The following is a 16,047-nucleotide window of genomic DNA, read 5'->3' on the forward strand; positions in this document are numbered from 1 at the left end:
CTGGGCTTTCTCTTTTCGCCCCATCAAGAGGAAACCTCAGCTACTATGGAGATACCGGGCTCCAGAGGGGAGGGGGCGTTCTGAAAACGCCATCTTTTCAATTAAATCAACAAATTCGTCTCGTGTCTGTCTTGTTTCTCCTGAAGCTTTCCAAATGACATGGGTCAACTTGCCAGAGAATCTAAGGGTGCAAAGGCCGTGGGTGAGACCCACAGGAATGGGACAATGACAAGCACTTAGGATCAAAGAGAAGACTGAGACACTTAGAGGGGCAGGAGCTGGAGACCTTGATCCTGGATGGTCCTCCATGTGCCACGTGAACTGGAGGGATACAACTGTCACGGCAGGAAGAGCTCCAAGAGGAGCCATCTCAGCCATACACCTTTAGCTCTGCAGTGCCACCGCAGAGGTGGGGCTGTACTCACCCTGACACTTAGATGCCTGGAGGAAAGATCTGGATCCAGCCTCAAGTGCTTGCTGCATGACTTTTGGCCTTGGGATTTGGACTGGTGGAGGCCCCTGCCCTGTCTGTCTGGGGGTTCTGCACCCAGTCCTTGCTCCTCTTCCTTTTCCCTTTGGCCACCAAGGTCCCCTCTGGGCTCCCGCCAGCATCCTGGGGTTTTCACCGAGAGAAGAAGCTGCCCCAGCCTCCCATGATTTCGCCCCACTGTCCCACAAACGTTACACGTGTGCTGTGCCGAATAAATCTGATTTGGGGGTGGGGAACAGGCACTGCTGGTGGAAAGGGACGTCGTAACAGCCCAGAGAAGAGGAAATTTGACACGATGGATCAGAAAGCCTTATAGTATAATACCCTTTGACCCAGAAATTCCATTTCTTAAAAACCACCCCAAGGAAGCACCAGCCAAGTGTGCAGAGATGTACAAAAGCGTCCATCCCAGCTTTGTTGATAATAGCAAAACCTGCAAACATCTTTCAACCGCGATAATAAAGGATTCGTTAAATAGTAGCCTTCTGATCCAGTCATTTGAAATTAGATTCTAGAAGAATATCAGGAGGAAGTAGCATATCAATATATTAATATTTGCATTCTAAAAATATTTCAAATAATAAAGATACAGCAAAGTTCCCCCTTAATCCTATCCCAATCTCATTACTATCTCCCAGGTACCCATGGTTATCAGTTTAGTATGTATCCTCTCACATCTTTATTTCTGAGGAATCATATTTAAGGTAAACAAGTAATAAAACCAGGTTATGCAAGTTTGTAACTATAGATGCATGTGTCTACCCAAAGAGACAAAGGGCTGGCTCGTTGTACGCCAAAATGTAAACAGTATTCGGCTCCAAATATTGGATTGCATATGATTTTTATTTTCCTCTGCAGGAATTATTGTATTTTCTACATGAACCGAAAAGAGAAACAATGCTATTTTTGACTATGGTGAAACACAAGCAATTGGTGGCACTGGCTGCCTGTGAGGAGCAGGATAGTCTATTCACCGAATATTCTTTCATGCCTTTTGAATTTTGCACCTTGGACACGTATTACCTATTCCATAAATGAATTAAAATTTTTTTTAAATTTCATATGGCAATAAAATGCAATGAGGGGGGTTGGTGGAGAAGACCTTCGGGACTCACTCTAGTGGTGCTGGTCGATTTCTGTCTCAACAGGCAAGGAAATAGGGCCTATAACCTGGAAGAAATGAGGTAGGGTCTAAAATAAACCAGGCTGCCAGCCAGAAATAACTTTATAATAGTATACAGCATAGCAACAGTCATGGCTCCGTTGAATCCATTTTCATACTTTTTCAAAGAACTTTTCATCTCCCTTTAGTTCTCCAAATTTTCCTTGCGGCTACCCACTGCTGTCAGGTTCCTGGGGAGGAAAGGATGGGACAAAGACCTTGTCTAGAGGGCCACTGTTTGAAGTCTGCCCGTGAGACCCACATCTCCCAGGACTGGGTGTTGGTCTCAGAGGACAATCCTCTCTCCTTCCTGGGCCCATCTCCTGGGTCGGCACCCAGCTCTCTGTCATCTGTCTCTGAGCCTCAGGTTCCTAACTTGTAAAATGCAGGTAATCGGGCTGGGCGTGGTGGCTCACGCCTGTAATCCTAGCACTCTGGGAGGCCGAGGCAGGCGGATTGCTCGAGGTCAGGAGTTCAAAACCAGCCTGAGCAAGAGCAAGACCCCGTCTCTACTATAAATAGAAAGAAATTAATTGGCCAACTGATATATATAGAAAAAATTAGCCGGGCATGATGGCACATGCCTGTAGTCCCAGCTACTCGGGAGGCTGAGGCAAGAGAATCGCTTGAGCCCAGGAGTCTGAGGTTACTGTGAGCTAGGCTGACGTCACGGCACTCACTCTAGCCTGGGCAACAAAGCGAGACTCTGTCTCAAAAAAAAAAAAAAATGCAGGTAATCGGCCTTGTCCCATAGACTGGTTGTGAGGTGTGGGTGACGCCTACTCAGAACAGAGGGTCCCCAGGGCTGGAGCGGTTTGCAGGCATCCACCCTGGGGGGAAGCAGGTCGGGGGCTCCCTGAGGCCTGGTATGGCTGCTATTTATCAACTGATGACAGATATTTTCAATCAGCTGTGCTGTGAGAATTAAATAAGACATGTGTCCCTGTGCATGAGAACACAGGCAGTCCACCCAGCCTAGAAAATGCTCCATAACGTATTAATTCCCTCCTCCTGATCCCCTCCAATCCCCCCACCGCAGCTTCCTCTGCCTCTACCACTCAGACATCTCCTTGTAATTGTGTGCTTGTCTCACGCACAGGCTCAGCAGACCGAGTTCCTTAAGGGCGTGATTTGTGCCCAAATCACTTTTATTGTCACCTAATAGGTCCTCAGAAACTATTTGTTGAATGAATAAATGAACTCTATTTATGGAGCCAGGATCCTTGTAAATTCTCACTAGGCTGCCTCTGCTTCCTGCTGGAGCTCACTCCAAACTGGACCCAGAGGAGGCGGGCGCAGAGAAACCTGGGGGCGCCACGGTGTGAAAAGGGGGACTGGGCTGTGGTCCTGGCCATCAGAGGCGACCTCTCTGGGCTGTTTCTTCCTCTATACGTGCTCGTTAGAGCAGGTCGGCGTTGAAAACTCAAATGCCCAAAGGGGCCAGGAAAATAACGTGGGGTGGAGAGCGAGACAAAGGGTGGCAGGTGGCACCTCCCTGTGTTAGAGGACGGGCATGTCCCTTGCACCGCACTGGCACCGCAGTGCCCGCTGGTCATCGCCAACTGACTCGAGACTGTGGGTCAAGTCTTGTGGCAAGATTTTCTGATTTTTCAAGAGAAGCCAGAAATCTGGATTTTTATGTGAAGTGTCCTGAAAAGGTCAAACTCCACAGGCCACTTACAGCCCGGAGGCCACCAGTTTGTGATCTGCGCACCAGCTGACCACTCGGCTTCCTTCCAGCTCTTAAATTCTGTCAGTTCAGGAGAAGTTCAGTTCAGGCTCAAAGACTTAATGTTCTTGGAAGTAACCAAGCGAAGGACCCAAAGTCCGAGCCTCGTTCCGGCTGCTGGGCCTCTGGCAACGTCCACTGGACTCCCAAACTGCAAGTTGCATGCAAGCATGTGTCCCCTGTCTGCCAGTCTCCCCTCCCCCCACCACCAGTGGGCAGAAATGGGGGGGGGCGAGGGGACAATGGTCACTGGTTCTGGGGCGTGCCAGGGTGCCACAGCTCATGTTTTGCCCCTCAAAGTGCCTGCCCTACCCAGAGACCCCCGCGTGGGGGCAAACTCCCCACCTTAACGCTGCCCCGCACAGGGGCGCCCACCGGTGATAGTCTCACCTCATAAATTCCTGTCAGAAAAGCTGTCAGGGCCTGGGAAATAAATAATGATATTTAACATTTTGTAATAACAACAATTAACCAGTAAATAATGTCCTTTAAACTGCAAACGCTGGAGTAAATTAATTCTTCTAATGAGCTGTCAGGCATGGAAGAAAAAAAAAGTCCCCCGTTCTTTGGTGCCACGCGGCTGCCGTGTGAGCAGCCGGAGAAGCTCACCTCGGGCCCTGGGAGCTCATTATGGGGACGCACGTGGCGGCGCGGGGTTCCCGGGAAGTGGCAGGGCTCGTGGTCCCACGTGGGCGCTCAGCCACCGCGCTGGGCAATCGCCCCCCACCCCCACCCCCAGTGCCCGCCCGCCCCCGCGCACCCATGGCAACACGAGCAGCACGAAGGGCATTGCAATTAGAGACACCCCCTCTCTGTGGTCGCCTGGGAGGTGCTCAGCCTTCAGGTGGCTGTGGGCAGGGAGCTGGGGACGGAGGAGAAGCCCCACAAGTCCCTAGTGTCCCTAGTCCTCGCTGGGTGACCTTGGAGATGTTTCCTGCCCTCTCTGGGCGGGGATGTCGTAAATGGAAATGTGAAGCTAATCAAACCAGATGTGATTACTTCTGAGCTCCTGAGAAGCCTGTGACCATAAAAAGACACCTAAGAGTAAGGCAGCTCTTTATGTACTGATTCGGAGTAATCTCCAAGATATATTGTCAGGTGACAAAAGCAAGGCACAGAACAGTGTGCAGTGTGTGCTACATCTTGTGTGTTAAAAATAGGACTAAAGGAAGAGAGTATGTGTCCGTATTTGCTTGTGTGTGTCTAGACAGGAAGCGCATAATGTCCCTCGGCACTGGGGAGGAGAACTGGGGGGCTAGGGCGGGAGGGAGACAGCACTGAACAGCCTCTTGTGCCCTTATTTTCTGAACCATGTGCAGGTATTACCTTTGTAAGAAATAAGTTACAGAAGACACAGCCACACACATCAGAGGTCATCTTGTCTCTCAGTAGCTTTCAGGAAGTGCAAGCCACAGGAGCCCAGGTGAACTGAGACCCCAGCCAAGCGCCCTCCCCAGAGAGAGAGCATGCTGCCTCTCTAATCACCTGTTCCGGAGACAAGCTGATGGTCAGGAAGTCCTGCCCTGCAGCTAATCCCATTCCCTCCTGCTGTAATTTAAGTTTCTCTCTTCGTGTTCTGTATTTGGGGGGAGTAAAAGGGCTGCAGAACGGGGGGTGGGGGCAGCCCCTGTATGGGAAGGAGAGCGTGGAGGGCAGTCCCCGCCCTCTGGAGCCCTGCAGGCCTGGCTTTGCATCTGCTTCTGTGACTTGCTGGCTGTGTGGTATATTGTATGTCACTCTCTGCTGCAGGGTGTCAGTGGTCTGAGGTCCCTGCCTCCCTCAGGGAGGATATAAGATGCTGAGCGTGATGAACGGGCATCCACCTCCCACAAGAGCAGGCAGGCCCATTGCTCCCCAGGATGGACAGTCCTGGGCCATCTGGGCTCCAGATCTATGCCTTCCCAGCCACAATGCCCAGCCCCACCTCCCACCCCAGAGCAGATGCATATGGGGCCTGCCTGCGGCCAGGGGCAGCTTTGCCCATTTGGCACCTCAATTGTCATGCTCTGAATCCAGAACTGGCTCAAGATAGCTGGTAGCTGAGAGACAGTGTGGGAAACAGAAAATGACCCAGGCCCAGGGCTTAGGGGAAGCACTTGAGGGGCTGCCATGGGGCTGGGCTAAGAGAGGGGTTCAAGTAGGAGGGCTCCCAGCCCCTGGCGCCATCTGATAGACTCCCTGTTTATCTGCTTTGTACCCTTGCCTTCCTCATAAGGTGTCTTCTGATTAAAGAGTTTCTAGCTAAAACATATTTGAAAGGCCTTGACCTTGGCCATTCATATATAGGGACCCAAAGCATGGGGTCCCAGAGAGCAGGGCCAAGAGAGAAAGAGCACATTGAGCACCTGCTCCACGCCAGGCACTTACACACAATGTTCCATTTTAATCCTCACGACCCGTGCTTTAGGTAATATTATCCTTGCTATGTAGAAGGATGAGGGCAGTTCCAAGACTGGCCCAGGTATATTCAACTAATACGTGGTTGGACCCACGTCTGCTGACTCCAAAGCCACATGTCCCAACATGCTGCTGCCTGTCCCAGCCCTGCTTCTCATTATCTTGATACAGTAATGGGGCAGAGGTGGGGACAAGTGTGCAGAGCTGGGGTGTGGGAAGGTGGCTGGCTCAGACTCCTGACCTCTCATCTCAGCACCCTCAACTCAGCACCCAAAGCATCAGGGTGAAAGTTCAGGGAACAATTGCTGATTGTGAGAATCAGATTGTGAGAATCTGATGTCACCTTTAGGAGGGTGTGGTAGCTAAAGCTTAGGCACGGGAGTCTAATGGGCATGGGTTCAAATCCAGGCTCTACCACTTCCAAGCTGTGTTACTCAGGACAAGTTACTTAACCTCTCTGAGCTTTGTTTTCCTCCTCTGCAAAATGCACATAATTGCTACCTATCTCTCTGGGTTGTTATGAGGGTTAAGAAGATGATGTGTAAAGTATTTAGCATAGTGCCTGCATATAAACACCCAATAAAGGACTATACCTAATGAGGTTTTTGTTACCCTGCTAGACAAACTCAATCTCTAAGACCAAGAAGGGCAGTTGTCCTGGTGGCTGAGATAGGCAGCCTACCTCTGCAACTCCCTGATTTGGGAGGCAGCCCAGAAAGGCCTCCAGGCTTGGTTTTTGCAAAGGGCAGCGGAAAATCGAAGCTGAAGCCAGCAAAACAAAGATCCTAGCAGTGGATCTGAGTCAGCTCCTTCTGGGTCTGGGGGTTTAAGAGCCTTCCTTAAAGCCACACAGCTTCCTCGTCACCCTGTCCTCCATGCAGCTTCCCCATCCCCTTGGCCTGAAACCTCTGAGGGTCCTGGGCACCTGTGTGCAGGGAGCACGAGCTGGGAAAAAGGGGTGCTCCAGTGAGCAGAGGAAGCTGGGTCTCAGCCACGCGGAAATTAAAGCCAGCTTGCCCAGCGCTGAGTTACCATGTCGCCTAAAATCAGATTGATTTCTTGGGCTTGTTGTGACGGCAGTGTTGAAATTGATTCGTCTGGATGGCGGGGAGTTTATCTATTCGGAGCTGTCTGTCATTGATCTGAATAAGCTTCTAAAATAGCCCAAATACCTGGCCAGGGCGAGGTCCCCACGAACCCGGCTCAATATTAATTATAATAATGAACAGGCATGAGGAGGGTTGGTTCATTGCCTGCCCTGCAGGGCTGGCATCTGTGAGGTTTGGTGTTTAATATTCATTTCGAATCAACAATGTTCAAAGAGCTGGTGGACACTCCTGAGCTGAGAGAAGTTTGCAGGGCAGTGATGTTCTCTCCTTCCATGGGACTGAGATGGAACCAGCGCTGCTGAAACAGGAAAGGTTTAGGTCAGACCTCAATAAGGACTTCCCAATGACCAAAAGTGGATGGATATAGAATATCTGATTTACTTATTAACCTGGACAAGTTACTTCTCCTCTCTGAATCTGCTTCCTTGTCTGTAAAGGAGGGATTATAATACTTCTCAGAGCTGCTGCCACCGCTGCACCTGACCAAAAAACAAGACAAAACAAAACAACAAAACTGGAAGGCTCTTCTGAGCTGCCATTTTCTGGTTCAGGGAGTGGCAGAGGGGAACTATTCGGGTGACAACACACCTGCCCTTCTCAGCCTTGGCACAGAGTAAGCATTCAACCAATGAAGCTATTATAATAATTATCGATTCAATGAATATTTATTGGGCACCTCTGTATATGCCTGGTCCTGAGACAAAACTACTGGACAAGCCATGATATCCTGACTTTGAGAAGATGAAAGCCGGGGTTACTCTGAGAATTGGGATATCCCCTCCCTGAGGCTCTCAGGAATAAGGGTGAGCCCTAGTTCTGGGAGACAGCTTGGAAGGTGCTCATGCAGGCAGGCAGATGGACGTTGAGGACCTCGTAGGGTGGCTGCAGGTCTGGGCCAGTGTAACCCAGCAGTAGAAATCGGTCAACATGGACCCCTCCAGAATATTGTTTTTCCAGGAAAAAGAAGATGCTGCCCTCAACAGATCTTGCAGAAATGTGGTCAGACTTGAGGTTCAAGTCTGCAAGAAGCAAAGAATAAACCAGCTGACCTCTGAAGACACCAGCTGAAACTGCAGCAAGAAACATGGAGGTTAAACCCACACAAGGACTTCCCTGCTGGGGTTTGGAAGGCAGTGAAGGAGACCAGGAATGGAGAGATTCTTGTGTCTGTCCGGGAGAGTGATTGCTGCCTTCCTGGTGACATTCCTTCCTCTGTTCCTACAAAGCTCTCCTCTCTCCTCCAGCCCGGCCGCTGGCAGAGACCCCTGTGGCCACCCTTAAGAGAAACATCAGAAGAAAGTTAATAGCGAAACGCTCTGGCGGATCTAATTGATTTTTTTCCTATTGGTTCCCTAATATAGGCAACACTGTTCCTGCCGCTTTTCTGGGCTGGAGATTATGTCATAAATAAAGAGATTTGCTCCCTATTTCCATGTGCTTATCTTTAATAAGTTAAGAACTCAACAAGCTTTAGGAGGACTTGAAATAAGCAAGAGATCCAGTGGTGGCTTCCGCTGCGGCGGGGGTGGCAGCCAAGGCTTTATTTCAGTTAAGGGGGAGGCAGACGGCTGAGGCAGGTGGGGGGAGAATTTGCATTCTTTGGGCTGCATTGGAGCCAGGCTCCCCTGGAGGAAGAAGAAGAGAGGGGCAGGTGGGAGAGCTGGAAGAGGAAGCTCATGGTGGCAGAAATGGCAAAATGGATGGACAGGGCCCACGGGGCTGGGGTTGGTGTGGGAGTTAGGAGTGTAGGTTCTAGGGTCAGGTTGCCTGGGTTCAAATCCCAGCTCCAGCATTGCTTATTGGCTGTGTGTCCTTGGGTGAATTACTTAGCCTCTCTGTTTCCTCTTTTTTTTTTTTTTTTTTTTTTTTTTTTGAGACAGAGTCTCACTCTGTTGCCCAGGCTAGAGTGAGTACTGTGGCACCAGCCTAGCTCACAGCAACCTTAAACTCCCGGGCTCAAGCGAACCTACTGCCTCAGCCTCCCGTGTAGCTGGGACTACAGTCATGCGCCACCATGCCGAGCTAATTTTTTCTATATATATTAGTTGGCCAATTAATTTCTTTCTCTTTATAGTAGAGACGGGGTCTCGCTCTTGCTCAGGCTGGTTTTGAACTCCTGACCCTGAGCGATCCACACGTCTCGTCCTCCCAGAGTGCTAGGATTACAGGCGTGAGCCACCGCGCCCGGCCATGTTTCCTCATTTTAAAAACGGATAACAGTAATATCTGTCTACTAGGTTGTTGTAAGGAACAAGATGTCAAGTGCCTAGAATGGAGCCTGGCACAGGATATGCACAGAATATACGTTAGCCAGTATATTATTAAGATCTTCTAACTCAACCCACTTAACTGTTGCTGAGCCTCTGCCATGGGTCAGACCCTGGCCATGACGAGTGAGACACGGCTCACTCTGGCTTCAAGGACTCCTGACTTCAGGGAGCTCCCAGCCCCTGGGACTGGTATGAGCTGGCAGCACTACTGGGTGTCTGCCCTGGGGGCATCTAGCAAGGGAGTGGTGACCCCTTTCCTGGGGAGACTGCCATCCTGTGGCCATGTCTTGAGGTTCGCCCACTCTCCAGTATGGGACACGCGACAGATTAACTCACATTTCCTGAAAGCTGACTGTGAACAGAAACTGTGTGGCACGTGCAGAAACAGCCTCACTTAAGACTGAACACTTTTACATAAAATAAGGGAGTGAAAAAAAAAAAGACTGAACATAATTGTCACTGTCTGCTGTGCACCTAACATGTGCCGAGCCATGCTATTTTTTTTTATTTTTTTTAGAGACAGGGTCTTGTTCTGTCATCCAGGCTGGGGCACAGTGGCCAGATCATAGCTCACTGCAGCCTAGAACTCCTGGCTTCAAGCAATCCTCCCACCTCAGCCTCCAAAAGTGCTGGGATTACAGGCGTGAGCCACCGTGTCCAGCCTAACCGTGCTATTTATTTGCAGTGTCTCATTTAGTCCTAAGCAACCCTATGAAGACAATACTATTACTATCTCCCATTTTACAGTTAAGGAAACTGAGGCACAGAGCGGTATGGTGATTTGCTCAAAGGCTTCCAGCTGGTAAGTAGCAGAGCTAGGATTTGAATCCAGGTCCACTGATTTCCTCTGCTCTAAACACCACCCCCTATTCCTCAGCCTGTGCTTACAGTCACAAGTATTAATAAAGCACATTGAGTATGTAAGACTCTAGGCTAAGGGCTAAGGGGCTAGAAAAACAAATAAAATGAGGGTTATTGAGCACCTACCAGGTGCCAAGCAGGTTATCTCACTGAATATTTTTTGGAAAAGCAAGCGACATCATTTTCCTTTTATGCTTAAAGAAGTGAAGAAGTCTCTGAAACTTGCCCAAGGTGAGCATTAGGCTGGGAAGATTTGAACTCCGGCCTGAACTCCTGGACACTGTTCAGGGTGCCCCTCAGCCTCTTGGGGAGCAGTCCCTCTCTCTAGCCAGCCTTGCTCTTGCAAACAACAACGAATACGGCCTCCCTGCAGATGGGCTGAGGAGCAACACCCTCCTCTCCCCTTAGGCCCGGGTGGCCTTCCCCTGTCCCTGCAGGAGGTGATCTCCATCTCAGGCCTCCATTTCAAATTCCTCCTCTGTCCTCCAGGCCATTGTTTGGACCTACAGATTCTGTTGCTTTAAGGAATAGTGACCTCACAATCAGTTGCCATAGAGACCATTGTGATGTCACAAGCAGAGGACAAGTAGTTCAAGGAGGAGTAGGAGTGGGAATGCATGGATGGAACTGAAAGACATTGGGGATTTCTGTCCTATTTTCATGCCCAGAAAAGGAAGTGGCTAGAAGTGTAACTGAGGCTCGGTTCTGACGTCTGCAGGAGAACTGATCACGTTCTGTCAGTTCTCCTGGGTTCTCCCACGACCGCAAATGCCTCTGAGACCCAAAGGAAGGGGCAGTGGAAAGGGACATCAGAAACACTCCCCATCACTTTGGGGCTGTAAGAAGGGGGCTATTTTTGTAACAGGAAGGAAGAGAAGTAGATGCCAGGAGGAGTTGTGTGGCTGGAAGAGCTCCCTGGAGGGAATGATGGACCCTTGCCTCAAGAAGCTTGAACCACGGGAGACCCAGCCTCTAGGGCTTCCAGAGCCTTGTTTAAGTACCTTGTAGACACGGACATGCTGCATTACAGTGTGTGGAGACTCTGTCTCCCCTCCCTGATCTGGGCGCTCCTTGAGGGCTCTGCCCCTCCAGCAGCCAGCTCAGGTCCTGGCATACACATGGTACTCAATAAATGTTCCTTCATTCAGTAAATGAATTAGTGAGTGGGTGATGAATGAACTGGGTGGGTGGTTGGGTAAAGGATGAATGAATAGATGGACAGATAGGTGGGCAGGGGGGAGCCCAGAGATCACGTACAACCCCCTAAGCTTTGGAGCTCTACACCTGCCTACCTCTCTAGCTACAGCCCACAGCACACTTCTTATTCCCTGCCATGCAGCCACACTAACCATTTCTTAGTCCTGCCTACCCACGCACATGCTGTTCCCTCTGCACGAATGCACTTCCTTTCCTCTTCAATCAAATAACTGATGCTCATCTCGCTGTAGCCCCTTGATGCCCACCTGCTGGGCAGCCTACAGGATGCAACTGAGCCCTTCTCCCTCTTTCTCAGGAGCTCACCCCACCTGGTGACCCACTCCCTCATCACATGGCCATCAACCTGGCACCAGGTCCCCAGCCCCAGAGCAGCACCATAAACCCAGTGTCTCTGGACAGATGTATTTTATGGAAGTTCAAGCACTAGAAATATTGAGTTCAGGGAATTTTATTTCTAGAGCCCTCTATATTTCTCTGGGAGTCTCGCCTGTCTTTGTTCCCTCCCTCTCTTGGTTATTATCATTGGACACTTTCCAAGCCAAGCTGCCTTCATTGGCTGCAGAGATGAAGGCTCCCAGCATCCTCCCATGGCATCTCTGGGTCTGGTGAAGGTGACCTTGGGGGACCTTTTCTTCTTCTTTAGCATAACTCTGCAGGTGGTCACACTGTCTAGGCAGCCTTGGCTTTTAGGAGCTGGCTTCACTAAGAGACTCTCCAAGTGTCAGGGAACACTGAGGGGGGTAGTGACAGCAGAGGCCTCATGCCCCCCAAGTTGGGGAAGGCTATGCTTGGAGTAAGCCCTGGGGTACAGAGGGGAGGGAGAAGGCCAGCTGTTCTCTTTCCTACACTGTGCCAACCTAGCCTGACACCAAATTAATAACATTCAAATGAGATGCAAAGCATTCTGCAAATCCAGAGGAGAAGGCCCTTCTTACCAGGGCCTTTGAGCTGTTGAAAGGCCAGTGCCTTGAGTCCTTTGTGGAGGACCCTACAGCCTCCCTTCAACTTCATCCCTGCACCTTCAGCAGCAGCTGATGTGAAGAATCCCATGAGACTGGCACGGGCGCTCACTATGGCCTTACCTCCCGGGCACTCAGAGCCTCCTCCATTCTGAAATGATGCAGAGGCAGCCACGGAAGGTAGCACAACCTCCCTCTGGATGCCAAAATTCCAGTTCTCCACTTATCAACAGTGTATGCAAAGCAGATGCAGGGCTTTTTGCATCTATTTAACTGTCCATTAAAACAGCCCCACGCCCATCACCTCTGCACAGGCCCAGGCTTCCAAATCGCCCACCCCTTGCTGCCTGCAAGCACCATGTGGTTCCTGCGCCTGGTAATTGCTGTGGTGTTTGTTGAGCTGTATTTGCATTTGATTGTCATTTAACTTTCCATCTTTCTCCTTCATCAAACCAGAGATTGGGCTTTTGCAATTGATTATTCATTTTATTTCTAGCCCCTTGGTGGTTCTCAAAGGGTTTTCTTTATTAGTGCCACAAACTTGAACCCTGGGACTTCTCCCACCATGTGGAGGGGGAAGGCCTCCTCCCACCCATCCCAGAGCTCCTATGTGAAAATGAGCTAGCGAACACAGTGGATCTTAAGTCCTATCCCCAGTCTCCCTGTTCCAGCACCTGCCTCATTTCTGCCCAGCCGGTGGCATTAAACATTTATGGAGCTGTGGAGGATCAAAGGCCTTGGCTGGGGGTGGTGGGCAGGCTGGAGGCCTCCGTTTGGAGATAGAAAGTAGCTCACATCAAACCACTTTCTGCTGCTGTCTCCATCTTCCCTGGGCTCTTGCTGCAGCTGGTCCGATCCTCCTCCCGGAGTGGGAGCAAATGCCTAGGAGCCCGGACTCTCCTTTAATCCGAGCAGGGCCCTCCTCCTGCCCCTAAATCAAAGGGCTGACTTTGAGTAATCCAGGGAGCCCAGCTGGAGCCCTGGCATCCCTGACTGCTCCAGACCGCAAGGTCCCAGAGCCTGCTCCAAGAAGCGGGTTGAGGCAAGCAGGCAGCTCTGTGTCCTTGGGAGTCTCTGGAGTGAGGTGACATCCCCTGCCCCTCCTTCCCTGAAACCCCAGAACCCTTTTGGCGCCACAGAAGATGTATCTCGGGTTTGAAAGCTGTCTTGGAGGAGAGTAATTTTCTCCTCCTCTCGCTCAGAAAGCAAGTGTCATCCCAGCAGAGACTTCAAAATGAGTCACCAATGTGCCTGTGATCCTGCAAATTGATGGGCTCTTTGGAAGTGGGGAAGTGAAGCTGGCTTCTCCAGGGATGGCCAGGGCTGAATGTCGGGCTTTGGCTGGGCAGGGGCTGCCAGGGTCTCTGGGATTGGAGAGCCCCTTCTTCCCTGTCTCTGGCTCTCGTCCTAATTCAGCCATTGTATCTCACCCCCACCCCCACCCCCACCTTCTGAGTCAGCAGTAAACCCTGCAGTTCCTATCACTTTCCACGTGCTGTAGTGCTTGAAAACCCACCTTAATGATTCCAGACTCCCCGATTTTGTGCAAATATCTTTGTGACAAGATAACTTCTTCAGTGTAGCCACCAAGGATATCCTTAGGCTCAGATGACCACAACGCTTCTCACAGCCAAGCCCCAGGCAACTCCAGCCTTTCCTCCTACTTCCTGGGGGGGGGGGATTATGCTCCCTACCCCCAACCAGTCTTCTCACTGACCCCAGACTATCTTAGTTCTCACCACTTTGCCTCTGCATAAGCCATGCCTGCCACATTGGTTGGGCTCCTCTCTCTCTCCACTGAACACAAAACATATTTGAGGGCCACGTGTAGTGGCTCATACCTATAATCTTAGCATTTGGGGGGCCAAGGTGGGAGGATGACTTGAGGCCAGGAGTTCGAGACCAGCCTGAGCTACACAGAGAGAAACCCCATCTCTATGAAATATATATTTAAAAAATTAGCTGGACGTCGTGGCATGTGCCTGTAGTCCCAGTTACTTGGGAGGCTGAGGCAGGAAGATTACTTGAGCCTAGGAGTTTGAGGTTGCAGTGAGAGATGATGACACAAGTGCACTCTAGCCCAGGAAACAGAGTGAGACCCTGTCTCAAAAAAAAATTTTTTTTTCGACTTATTTTCAGCCATCTGCTGTGTGAAACCTTCAGTGATCTTGTCTCATGTCCAGAATAAGCAATTGTCCTCTCCCCATTATCTCACAGCATTCATTTGGACACTCCCCACCCCCATCACTTACACACAAATATTTATTGAGCATCTACTATGTGCCGACCACTGGGCTAGGTAGTGGGTAATGACACAGACATGGTCTGTGCCTTCACAGAATTGACAACTAGTTGAGAAGACAGACAATTAAGTCAGCAATTACATAGAAAGGGGAAGCCCAGGGTCCTCTTGGAGCAAAAAGGCTGGGTGGGGGACACAGAGAACAGGAGAAATGAGACCAGTGAGGGGAGCCTTGCAAGTCCCCCAAGGATGCCACTTTCAAATATGTGTTTGAATTAAGTACACTCTAAGCCTATAAGCCCTATAGACAGCTGAATGTCCCCTTGGACATTTTATTGTCCTCAATTTGTGGGTGATGCCGAGGTCTGGGCACAATAGGCCCCTCGGAGATATGACAGAGGGTGCTTGACAGAAACTCTACTGCTTCCCAGTTTGGCCAGGCTCTGCCTCAATCTAACTGGCAACCCACTGCATAGAGGCCATGTTGACCATCCTTAGGAGGGAGGGACAGCACAGGTGCATTATTAGTCCCATTGTGCAGTACCAGCCCCCTCTCTGAGCTCAGGGAAGAGTGCTGTATTCTGGGACTTGTCCTGAATGTCTAGGGAGGGTCATGTGGCAAGATCCTGGATGGGTAGTGCCCTTCAAGAAGCCTAGTTGCCAGGAGAGTCAGACAAGACTGCCACCAGCCTCCATGTCCCCATGAATCATCCTGGCACACAGGTTTATCCCTAAGTCATGACTCACCCCCCTTTACCCAAGCTGCCTAGTCCTGAGGGGCCCAAGGACACTAGAAGAGCTCAGGGATACTTTCAAGGAGGAAAGGAGGAATCTCATGACACTTGCCAGTATTCCCCAAACTTCCAGCAGCCACAGAACCTTCTACCTTGTGTCTTTTCCCTCCTCAGTTGGCAACCATCCTTCTCCTTCCCCTCTGCGTCTTGTTTCCTGGCTTCCTCTCCTCACCTCTGGTTCTTTCATCAATGCCTCCCGCTTTCTGCCATCCTTCTGCCACTGCCCTCTTTTTCCTCAGCTTCTCAACATGACTGTCCAGAAATCCCAGCCTCTAATTCCACACGCCACCTGCCTGCTGCCTGGGATTCTGTACAGCAGTCAAGGTGGCCCCCCAGAGCCCCCAGCAAGAGGACCTGGAAGGAATCCAATGAGTGTAGCTGGAAGACTCTGGGGCTCAAAAGGATCCAAAGGCTCCATGACAAATTTAGCTTAAGGGCAGAAATTTTGCCACCTGCTTCCAGGATGAGGTCAGGAAGGGCATTGGACAATGACTAGGGTCTGGGCTTTGGGGAGGAGCCAAGTTCATGTGTAAAGAAGTAAACACAAAGCTGCCCTTCTCCCAGGGGGGCAAAGGGAGTTCAGCCTTCTTCTTCCTCTACAGGGAATAAATAATAACATCAGCCACAGGGTCATGTTCCATTGTGCCTGTTGAAGCTCTTCAAGTGAGCTCATCCATGGATCCCTTGGCCTAAAGAGCAGCCCAGGGATGGCACAGCTGTGACTGCCCGCTTGCTCCCTTGTGACTCATCGGGGCTCTTTAGCCCAAGCAGGGCCCTGGAAGCATATTCTTCCATGCCTTCCATTGCACAGCCTCC

The 16,047-nt window shown here is 50.6% G+C and overlaps 1 long non-coding RNA gene across 1 annotated transcript; it reads right to left on the minus strand.

Moving 5' to 3' along the window:
• Positions 1-7,021: 7,021 nt before the first annotated feature.
• On the minus strand, positions 7,022-10,576 carry LOC105857962 (uncharacterized). The gene is made up of 4 exons (XR_001147915.3): positions 10,145-10,576; positions 7,937-8,163; positions 7,277-7,366; positions 7,022-7,185 (listed from the first exon to the last, which is right to left on the minus strand). It is a non-coding gene; the product is annotated as an uncharacterized LOC105857962 (long non-coding RNA).
• Between the last annotated feature and the right edge of the window lie 5,471 nt (positions 10,577-16,047).

This window comes from Microcebus murinus, chromosome 18 (genome assembly GCF_040939455.1).
Source record: "Microcebus murinus isolate Inina chromosome 18, M.murinus_Inina_mat1.0, whole genome shotgun sequence".
NCBI classification, from domain to species: Eukaryota; Metazoa; Chordata; class Mammalia; order Primates; family Cheirogaleidae; genus Microcebus; species Microcebus murinus.